At 41.3% G+C, this 12,195-nt stretch overlaps 1 protein-coding gene across 1 annotated transcript in view; it reads left to right on the forward strand.

Annotated features, from left to right (window-relative positions):
* The window catches only part of NLGN1 (neuroligin 1), a 468,962-nt gene that overhangs the window by 153,266 nt on the left and 303,501 nt on the right, over positions 1-12,195 (forward strand). The window lies entirely within an intron of this gene.

Consider the following 12,195-nt stretch of genomic DNA (forward strand, 5'->3'; position numbering starts at 1 on the left):
TTTTGTTTATACTTGTTTATACAGTATACGCTGAAATGAATGTGCAATAGTTATATTCCAGTTGATTTATTTTATAATTATATGGTAGAAATGAGAAAGTAAGCAGTTTTTCAGTGTGCTGTGACACGTTTGTGTCTTTATGTCTGATTTTGTAAGCGGGTAGTTTTTAAATGAGGTGAAACTTGGGGGTACACAAGACAAATCAGACTCCTGAAAGGGATTCAGTCATCTAGAAAGGTTGAGAGCCACTGGCTAAGAGCAGAGAAGTGAAGGAGTGCCTTTCTCCCTAAAGGTTAGAGCTTTCCTCCCTTAACAACAAGCTGCATGCCCTCCAACAATATCTTTATATTCCCAGTTCAGCACTGGATTTTGAAGTGCTCTGCTGGGTGAATTTTAAAGATGTTATTTGGATTCTGTCTGTCAGTGCTATGTGGCCTCCAGGTCAATAGTTAAAATATCAACAAAGCTTTCCAGGGCTGTTGTTCCCTACTTTTTGTCTCTGCGACAGAGCCTGCATGAGAGGGGAATGGGACGGAGTAGCAGACGGCAAGGCAGCTCCCATGCTCTTTGAGCTACGCATGCCATTGCAGGAAAGCTGTTCAGCTGGGGTTGATGCGAGGGAATGGGAAACCTGGCTAGCAGATGGTTCCCTTTAAACTCCTGACCCACCCACGTATTGTATGTTCTGGTGGTGGGCCAGGCAAAGAAGCCACCTAAGCAACACCTTCAGCCTTCCTTTACAGCTACTGCAAAAGCCCTGGTTATTCAATGATTTTGGATGCCCCCAGAGATAGATAGTTAGATAATGAGGGTTTGCCTGTAATTATTTGATTACATCAGCCCTTAAATTCTCAGAGGTCATGCATTATAAATAGTACACAGGTTATGGACAACACAAGTGGACAACACAAGTCTGGAAGGATGTGGTCTAAGTGATGGATCTGGGCAGAACTTAATTTATGCCTAATAATGCTTCATGCTTAATTGTAATTCATGGTTACTTTGTGAAAATATTATAGATTAATTTGATTTGTTCTGTAACGTGCAATTACTACTTCATTGGCAGCAAACTCCAGTATCTAGGGCCTGGTTCTATTCCCAGCTGTGCCACAGGTCAACTACATAGCCACTGTAACAACCACTATATTTAATGGTGCTACTTGTGGAATATAGTGGTATCCAGCATGAAGAAGGGCACCAGAATCTAGTCCCAAGAGATTGTTGTGCAGATGGATCTCTCTTCATAGTCCAGGCCAATAGAACTGGTGTACTGCCTTAACTAAAGTTGATTCTTTTGAAGGAAGTATAGTTGGGTCCGTGATTAGTAATGTGACACTGACTTGACAAACTCATAGTTTTGTGCTAAATCCTGGGCCTGCCATGCTTGATTGCACTTTGTGATTCTCCCCAGTATAGTAAAAATTAGGCCTTGCATGTCAATTTTTAAACTGGTTGTACTACATTTATTTAGGTATTCTGGGCAGATGGTAGCAGTGGGTATCATCTGGCAACATAGCTTAAGGTAGGTGGTGACTTCATGACCTGGTGTCAGAAGTGTAGCTTCCTCAGTAGCAACAGTATCCCTTTGTACATTCTTATGTTGTGAAAGCTTCACACACTTAAATCAGCCATTGCAGCATGAATGTTGAAGACCGTTGAAAAAAGTGAAAGTATTTTAATATTGATAGATGACAATGTGGCCAATTTCTTCTGCTGGGATTTGAATTGTGGTCCTTTGAACTCCAAACTTGCGATTCGACCACACGAGCTGAATAAGATCTTTTGGAAGCTTATAGAATAAAGAGAGTTCATATCCTTCTTACAATTCTAGAGCAACTTATCTGAGATTTATAACAAGAGTTTAGTATTCCATCTAGATTCCAAATAGAATAAAGAAGAATATATTTGTAATGTAAAGAATGTTGAGTTATTTCACATCTAGTATGTGCTAGTTGGGCACCATCAATACTATTTGCCACCGACTAAAAGTCTAGTAATGGACCAGATTCATCCCTGGTGTAACTCCATGAGGTTTTGTCTAGCATAAATTTGACCCTTCAATTCAAAGCCCAATCGTGCCAACACTGTATGCTAAACTTTAAGCACGAGTTGACCTGTTGATCCAAATCTTCAGAATGCAAATTGTACGGCTCCATCAAAATCAGTAGAGCTACACCAATTTTATATTAACTTAAAATTTAGCCTGTTGGCTTCATTGATTCTATTAAGATGCTTCAAGTTACGTACATGTATAAGTCTTTGCAGGATCTAGGCCCTAGTCATTACTCATGAACACAGAAAATTGTTTCATGCACTTTCAATTCAGCTGGCAGAGCAGCTGTGGAAGAATGAATTCATTATAGCGGTGTGTCATAGCTGCAGTATGAATATTTGTAAAACAAAGTGAATTATTAATGCAAGTTAAATGTTAAAAGCTGCATGGATTAAAGAGATAACCAAATGGAGTGGGATTGTGATTGGTAAATGCTGTAAAGCCAACTATTGTCGAAACAATGACTATATCTTATTGTATCACTTAGATTTACTTTATAGAATGTGTAAAAACAGTATAAAAATGGTCATCTTGTTGTGATGGGAAATCTCTGAAATTAAAGTTCTAGTTCGGAGTCTGGCATTCCATCCTCAACCTTAGATTTTCTGGCATTGAGGTTTTGTGTTTTAGCCTTATCCAGCCATCATTTTTTAAAATTGCCTTGATTTTTTTTCTCCATAGTTTCCTGTGTAGCCCCAATGTAATTTAAAGCTGCCCCCCCTTCCTCCCAACGGAATCCATATGGGAGGGGCAGCACTATTTACACTGCTACCATATCCCAAGTGCCTATTCCATCCCCCTATGCCACGGGAGTGAACCAAGCTCATAGAGTCTAGCCCTAATGGTTTTTATTACCTTGCTATTTTTTCCTTTTGCGTTGGCATCTGGTATATGTGATGGAAGCCAATGTGGCTAAGAAGTTACAATAGGTATGTGTGATTTCCAGTACTCAAATGAGCCAGAAAGATTGATTGCCAGACTATCAGATTTTTTTCTTCACCCCTCCAATCCATTTTATGAACATTAGTACCTAGAATATAAAAAAGATTGGTAGTTATCTAACTTATTACCAGAAAGCAGTGATCATGACTACAAAAATAAGATTTAATTGGATCTTTTGACACATTTTGTAAGTGCTATCACAATCTATGGAATTTTTATTAGGTGTTTCTGATGATAGAGACTGATCCTACAGGTGCTTAGACACATGAGGAACTTTAATGGCATAAATAGTCCCAGCAAAATCGCACGCCCAAGTGTTTGGGCCTTTATTTAAATTCAGTGCATTGCCCATTAATTTAAACATTGTGTTCTAAAAGTACTAGACTTGTTGGCTGTTGTGAGAGAACATCAATGTGTTCCAGCCACAGCACCCCATGTGACACATTTGGCTGCTGCACTGTGCTGGGAATAGAATATTTGCCACCCCTAAATAGAATGCTCTTCTGTATGTCTCACTAATGAGGAGACTGCTTGACAAGCTATTCTGCATAAGCTTAATTATTTGCTAGGATAAAAGTGATGTTTTGGAATTTTTTTAAATGGCTGCCTGCTATGTAAAGGAAAGCCTTGGATGGCCACAATGCCTGATATATACTTTCATTACAATCATATACGGATTTATAGTTGCCTCCATACAAAATATTCACATCAGTGTCCTAAGGAAAATAAAATAAAATTGCATCTTGCAAAATGTATTCAGATGAGTAGCACCATTGAACCCATTTCTGATGTCATTTACACCCATATACATCTAGAATTGACTTACACTGGTAAAACAGAGATCAGGATCTAACCCATTGACTCAAGTGTGACTATTCATGAAAGTCAAGGTTGCAGGATTAGGTATCCTGTCCTAACTACTCAGCAGTATGTTGGTGTGAAGAAATATAGCGGGGGATAGGTAAGCAGTGCCATGATAGCCTGTTTGGAGATTGAAGTGTATGCACTTAAACAGGGAAGCTTTCACAGAAAGTGGCTTCCTTGTGGGTGCAATTAGTAAATCGATTTTATGCCTATTTTTTTTGTCCCTGTAGTTCACTGGCAGGTGTAACTACAGTATTTGGTCACAAAGTCATCACAAAAGCCTTACGGAACCTATTTTCAGCTAGGGTAAGGGTCATTAGGGGAGAGTTAGGTTCTGTGGAAACGAAGACAAAGAAACTTAGCCTCTATAGAGACTAATGATGCAATCATCTTTTCGGGGGGTTTTTTTGTTTTTTTTTATGAACAGTTGAAGTGCATGCAATCATATGGACCAATAGCAATTGTGGTGGTCAAAAATGGAACCCAGTTCCTTATCATGCCTCATTTATATCTGAAGCCCTCTTCTGGACAGTACATTTGGAAATGGGCTTTTAAGCAGGGGTCAGGTTGTATCGATGAGAAGGAAGATGAAGGGCTTGAGGAAAGCAGGAAGTGTGGATCTCAAAGTTTTATCGATTTGTGTTTTATTCTTTATTTTATTTCTGTGGTACGTACAGAAAAGTGCCTGCAGTCTAAAGAGAAAAGAAAACAGATGGCAGGAGCAACAATTATACAGTTAAGTTAGCAAATATGAATAAATAGGACATGTAAAATATAATCTATTTACTCCTCAAGTGCACCAAGGTCAGTAAGTTTCTCATAGGTGAGTCTTCAGCAGTTATTTGTGTATGTAGAGGGTGGGAACTTTATGGATAAGTTCAGGAAGCTTCTTCATCTTTTTCAAGGGACAGCATGGAAGACAGAACAGAAATGATTGTATGAGAAGCTGATGAATGGATGAATGGGCATTTGAAGCTCACATCATTGGAGTAGGTGTGAATATGGGGCAGGGGACCTAGAATGAGACAAGAGTTGACAAGTAGGGAGAGTCACGCTGGGTTTTGAAGGCAGTAATAAGTGCCATACAATGTTGTTTTTTCTTAAAGTAATTACAATAAACAAGAATTGTACAAGACAGAATGAAGAAAGAGGTCACCTGCTGGCAAAACCAAGCTGTACAAGTGCAGGTACTAATAGCAGTGGTACCAATAATAAGTAGCTGAGGTCCTGGGTGGGTTCGTACAGCCCACACTGAAGCCCATGCTGCCAGAGCTTCACTGCTGTTAGCACCCATGCTCGCTTGGGTATGCCTATGCATGCTGCAATCAGACTCCCAATTACAGTGTGGGCAGCAGTTAGGAGCCTAGCTCCAAGTTAGCGTCATTTGTGCTTCTGAAAATCTCTTCCCAAAGAAATTCTGGTTCTGGTTCTCCCCCTAGCTGCTTTTCATGTATTTTTTTTTCATGAATAAAATCACTTTATACCACCATTCAGTAAGTGACCATCATACTGGATCTTTCCAATTTGTCATAACATTTATACAGGCAACTGTCATAAAGACTTGTATCAGTATGTAAACATATACACCTGAAACCATATGTCAGATGTCTGATTTTTAGAATTGCAAGCAATGAGTATAATGGAGCGTAAAGGTCTTAGGAGGTTGAGACCATCCCAAAATTAAATTTAAAAAAATCATTATACATGTGAAAAGTACCAATGTTATTTTGAAAAAATAATCTGAATTTACTCCAGTTGGAGTCCATGTCACCTAATGTTTGAAAATGACATCTGATCTAACAAAACCTCAGATATTATTTTATAGCCCCAAATGTCTAAAATGAACAAATAAAATTTTATGTCATCATTTAAATGTCCAACCAAAACTTCTATACTAATAATGGAGGCATAGTGGTAGATGGATAGAAGCTCACCTAAATTAAAGGTAAATCTATAATAGTATTATTATAGGTATGGAGCAATTAATGTTGAACCAGAATTCCAAAATGTAGCAACCCATTTAATGAATCTTGGCAGTACCCATATTGTTCCATTGTTAAAACCACCTTCACCCATTTCCAGTTATGGGACAGACCATTTAAGCCAGGAATGACACTCATCTAAATGCAGGCGCTCAAAGAATCATCAGTAGTGATTACCTGATCCTTGGACACTACTTAAGTCCAGGATAAAAGACCCTTCTTTCCCCTCCTTATTATTGTGACAATAGAACATTTTGTCTAGATCCACAGCTTGTATAAATCAATGTAGCTCCATTGAGTTCAGGTGAGGATTTGGTGCTTCTGTTTTTTTATCGAAGTGGTGACTATATGTATTATGAGTTTTTGATGATTAGGGTTGCCAGGTCAAAAGCTAATAACATCCACAGCTTTCATGCCTTTCAAATGCATGTGTGACACAAAAGGCCATGGATAATTTCTCCTGAAACAAGACCATAAAGAGAACTTAGAATCATCTTTAACGTATTTGAGAGTACATTAGTCCTGCATCAAAGGGAATGGTAAAAGGTAGTGTTAATATGGTTGGATTTTAATTATCTTGAAGGACATAATTATTCTTCAGTTAACCACACAGAAATGCTGATATTTTAATTCCATTTAAAAAGGACACTCCACTGTAAGCATAGAGTGGTCAGTTATAGAGATGTTAAAAATGCATTGTATCCTCCTTTAGCATCAGTTGGAGTAGTCAGAGTGAAGAATCTGAATTATGTTTTCAGTAATGTAAGAACCACTATTCTGGAATTAAATGAGTTCAGAGTTCATTAGGAGTTCTCCTTACACACAGCGTTCCTTATGTTTTTGCAATAAGACTGTTCATTGTCTTGATGAGACATAAAATGCAATAATCACTTTCTCTCCCTTTTCAATTGACATAGGGTCTACTTTTCCATTAATATTAATGAGTTGTGTATGCTACAATGGGAGACTCAAACCCTATAGAGTTCCGTGATAAAATAAATCACCCCTGCATCGGCATTTTAGAGGTTTCAGTCTCTCTTTTTTCATAATTTAAGATACCTGCTTAGTGTGCCAATAGTTGATATTTATGGCATTAAAAAGAAGCAGAAATGATGGTTACAACTTGGTCCAGACCAGTGAGCTGCTCTTTCTATTTGAAGGCTAGTTTATAAACATAATAAAAGGATTTTTTTTAATAGATGCACAAGTGTTGGGTGGAATGAGTGGAAAAAATAAGGGGAACTTGTGAGTATTCATCAAGGATACTAAGAGGCAAAAGTGGAACAACGGAATGAAAAAGTAGATATAAAGCCACTTATATATAAAAATGCAGTAGTCATAAGAAGTAATTCTGGAAAGTCAAGAAGCTTTATTTTATGCTGTTCTGTCTTCCCTGTCTCGCTACCATTTAGTGAATTCTGTTTAATTAGCTTTTAGCACCTGCACAAAATATAAAATCAAAACCAATTGTTTTCCCAATGGAAAAACCCTATAGAATCTAATAGTGAATACATGGCCATAGAAATTATTGTAGGCAAAGTATAGATGCATAAACATAAACTTTCTATAAATATTTATTTGAACCTAACTGTCCCTGCTATACATTTCCAGAGCTTGTTTAACATTTTTATTGAAAGGATATTCTTGTCTGTTACATTCTGTAGGATTTTTCCATAAGGATTTGTTTTCTTACTGCCTGAGTTGACTTCAGTGGGAGTTTTTCCTGTGTAAGGGCCGCAGGTTTGAGCCCTTATCTTATTAACTTAACTAGTAGGCAGACACAGGAACAGTATCAATCAGTGGAGTCTATTATTCCTGAGAATAAGGAAACAGTTGGCATTATTTACTATATTGGAATGAAAAGCACTGCTGAAGCAAAGGAAAGCCAAGTCTAAAACCTCTACCACTGCTTTGGTGGTTTGAGAAGGCTTTTCTATTGTCTAGCCTCAGGCACTATGGTTATGGGTGCCACATAAGTGCCTAACATAGATAGCCAAACAAAAAAATTGCCACCGTTTCTTTAAGATCTCAAGGTTACAATGTCTTTCTTTTGGAATTTAATGGTTCAGACAGCCACATGAACAATAGTACTTAAACAAACCTTTCATCCAAGGACTACAGATCATTTATAAACATTAATACATCTGAGATGTAGGTAAGTACTGATAGTCACAGAGGCCTATCTACACTGTGATACCATGACCTAGGTTTCAGCCACATCATTGGCTTCAGGAGTAGATCTCCCGTGGCAGAAAGTATATTGAAAGAGGTAGGCATTTGTTGCTCTGAGGTGGCCATTGCCAAAGTGGATGCTGTAGCCCAGGAGTCGGCAACCTATGGCATGCATGCCAAAGACAGCACGTGAGCCAATTTTTAATGGCACGCGGGGAGCCTGCCGGGACTCCAGCATGCCACTAAAAATCCTGCCCAGCCCGGCGTGCTCTCCTCTGCCCTCCACTTCCCCCGCGGGGGCAGGGAGCAGAAGCATAGCCGTGTGCATGGGGTGGGCAAATGGCCCCACTCTCCCGGCACGGCAAGCTGCGGGGTCCGCATTCCCAGGCCGGAGCGCGGGGCCGAGCGCAGCAAGCTGCCAGCCCCTTCTCTGCCTTCTCCCCTCCCCTGGAGCCATGCTGCCACACGCAGCACTCTGGGGGTCGGGGCTGCACACTCCCGAGGGCAGCGTTTGGCTCTGCGGGGAGGCAGACACGCTCCCTGCTCAACCGGAGGGGCGGGGCTGTGTGCTCCCGCAGAGCAACGTATCTAGCTCTGTGTGGAGCCTCATGGTAAGGGGCCCAGGGCTGGGGGGGTTGGATAAGGGGTGGGGGCAGTTAAGGGACAGGGAGCAGGGTGGGTTGGATGGGGTGGGGATCCTGAGGGGGGTAGTTAGGGGCGGTGTGGGGGGGTGTTGGATGGGGCATGGGTGTCCCAGGGTTTGTGAGGGGGCAGGGGGTGAATCGGGGTCAGGGCAGTCAGGGGACCGGGAGCAAGGAGGGTCCTGGGGGGGGAAGTTAGGGTGGGGGGTCTCTGAAGTGGGTGGTCAGGGGACAAGGAGCTGGGGGGGTTGTATGAGTTGGGAGTTCTGGGGGTCCTGTCGGGAGGCAGGGGTGTGGAAAGGGGTTGGGGCAGGCAGGGAGTTGGGGGGGGTTGGATGGGTCGGGAGTTCTGGGGGTCCTGTCAGGGGGCAGGGAGTGGTTGGATAGCCATGGGAGTCCCGGGGGTCTGGCTGGGGACGGGGGTGTGGATAAGGGTCGGGGCAGTCAGGGGACAGGTAGGAGGTAGAGTCCAGTCTGGGGACAAGGAACAGGGAGGCTTAGATAGGGGGTGGGTTCCTGGGGGGCAGTTGGGGGCAGGAGGGGGTAGTCAGGGGACAAGGAGCAGCGGGGTTGAGAGTTTTTAGGGGGGCAGTCACACAGCACTCTCCCCTGAGCCCTGACCCCCGACCCCCCCAACCCTCCCCACACCACACCCTCTGCCCTGAGCCCCGCACCCCCCCAGGCCCCTGCCCTGAGCCCTGTACCTCCCTCATACATACCCAGCCCTCTGCTTGACTCCTTCATCCCCCCACCCACCCGCAACCCTAGCCCTGACTCTGGCACCTCCACCCATACCCAGCGCCCCCTCTGCCCTAACACCTACACCCCCCCACATACCCAGCCCTGACTCCAGCCCTCTGCCCGCTGCCCTCTGGGTTCTGGCCGCCAGCCCCGCACAGCCTGCTGCTGGTCTGGGGTTCTGGCTGACGGACCCTTGCCAGCCGGGGTCCCGGCCGCAGGCCCCGCTCAGCCCGCTGCCGGCCTAGGTGAATAGAACCCCAGACCAGCAGCGGGCTGAGCGGGCCAGCAGCGTAAGATCAACATTTTAATTTCATTTTAAATGAAGCTTCTTAAACATTTTGAAAACCCTGTTCATTTTACAATACAACACTAGTTTAGTTATATAATATACAGACTTATAGAGAGAGACATTCTAAAAAACGTTAAAATGTATTACCGGCACGCGAAACCTTAAATTAGAGTGAATAAATGAAGACTCGGCACACCGCTTCTGAAAGGTTGCCGACCCCTGCTGTAGCCAATAAAGTTTGCAGGAATGGGCCAGGTCATGCTAGAAATCACAACTACTATTTATCTTGGAAGACTATCCAGGGGAGGGAGGGCAATGGTATTACTACCTGCCTCCATCAGAAATGAATTCTCCCCACCAGGAGAGGAGATTAGTTGAGCCTCTTATTTTAGACTTGATAGAACCTAAATGTAAATCTGGGATTCCGGACTACACTGAGACGACAAACCATGTTAAACTATGCTAGCCTGAAGTGTGTTCAAGATCATTTGATTCCATTAACAGTGTGTTTCCCACTGTTACTGGGAATTGTGTGTATTGAATATGGCTATGTAGCAAGCTGACCAGCAAAGTGACCACCTACGTTTCAAAGAAACAAAAGGCAATTTGATGAAAAATAGAGGCTAAGCTTATTTGTAAGGGGCATGTTTCACTAGTACTGTGCATCATTTTGCAGCACAAGATCATGCCTTTACATAACAGTGTTTGATTCTTTGTATGACTGCTGTTAAGATATGGGATTATATTGATTTTAGACAGATATGAAACACAATGTACCATATGACGGACATCCCTCATAATAAGGGACTAGTATCTTTCTATCTGCAATTAAATGTTTTCAGTTCGAGAAAGAGAACTTTCCCTCTACACAATTTATTTACAGAAATACATGAGACATTTGTCTTTTCAGAAGTCTCTAGGTTTGCCTGTGGGTCACTCCTTTTAATATAATAGTTGTCAAGAAACTCTTTAAAAGAATACATATTTTTAACTGTAACATGCCATTGCTGGTTACTAAATGCATATCTCTTAGAATTGGTAATAGTTGATTCTTCCCTGTATGCTGTACTGAAAACATATCTTTAAGTGAATGATTTTCTAGTTTCCTTGCTATACTTAGTGGTTTTGTCCTTTTTTGGGAGTATAGTAGCTATGGTGTGAGAATGATAGCCGCAAATCAGTAGGGTGCTACCTGCATTTAGATAGGGTTACATTATGTGGATATCATACTTTTTGGTGATTATATTGAGGATTTCCATTAGCAGAAGCTATTGCATTCACCAAGGTTCTGAATTAAACAGAATGATTGCTTGCAGGTGTAATTGTAAAATTCTCTTGTTGAATTTATGATGTATAATTCCAGTGTTCTGTATTTAGAATGAGCTTGAAACTATTCTCCTGACCGATGCAGTAATTAAGGTATTCAACTGTGGTTTTCAACTATACCTCTACCTCGATATAACGTGACCCGATATAACATGAATTTGGATATAATGTGGTAAAGCAGCGCTCCGGAGGAGGGGCGGGGTGGGGCTGCGCACTTCGGCGGATCGAAGCAAGTTCAATATAACGTGGTTTCACCTATAACGCAGTAAGATTTTTTGGCTCACGAGAACAGCGTTATATCGGGGTAGAGGTGTATATGGTCTGGTTTCTAAATTCACAACTAAAATTTCATGGTACATCATGGATTATTTATGTTTGTCAAACACATGCACATGGTGCAATACAAACAACATTTTTCAGATTTTTTGTTTTTAAGTGCACTAATCAGAGCTATAGCATTCTTTGCACAGATCGCAGGCTTAATGTTGAATTACTAATATCCTGTAACATAACAGAAATAGATGGGAGCTTTTTAAAATACAAATGTTTTAACACTACTTCATTGTTCAATGTGCTTAAAGTTAATGTGTGCCTCTTGCCTACATGTACTATAGATATCGACACAGACCTTTCATCTTTGTTCTTGATTTTGTCTGTTTTATGCATGAGAAAGTTCTTGTTTTCTACTAGGTGCATGGCTGCATTTTTTAACTTGAGTCCTGTGTTTGTACTGATTGCTTTTTTTGCATGCAAATTACAGAATGTCATGGAAATTGGATAGCTCTGAAAAAGGGCAAGATAATACTGTCTTGTGTTTGTGCATAACTATGTGGAATACATGATATATGGAAATATTTTCATTACAGCCTTTCACTTTTCTTCTGCTGTATTTTTTATTACTTGCTAAGAGAGAAGGGCAATTTTTTTCTGTTGCAAAAAAAGTGAATCTCCTTACATGTTAATAGTCGTTGTGTTGGCATGGAATATGGAAGGGAATTATTAAACCTTAATTCCATTATTCGTAGTTTTGATTGTAAGATGTTAGTTGTCCTGCCTCTGCTGAGACTTGAATAGCCTGTGTTTTAAATGTTACTTTTGTATAGATTGTGTGACATCCTAGTCCCACTGAAGTCAATGGAAAATGTAGCTCCCATTGACTTAAGTAGGGCCAAGATTTCACTCGTT

The sequence above is a fragment of the Mauremys mutica genome, chromosome 9 (assembly GCF_020497125.1).
Source record: "Mauremys mutica isolate MM-2020 ecotype Southern chromosome 9, ASM2049712v1, whole genome shotgun sequence".
Lineage (NCBI taxonomy): Eukaryota > Metazoa > Chordata > Testudines > Geoemydidae > Mauremys > Mauremys mutica.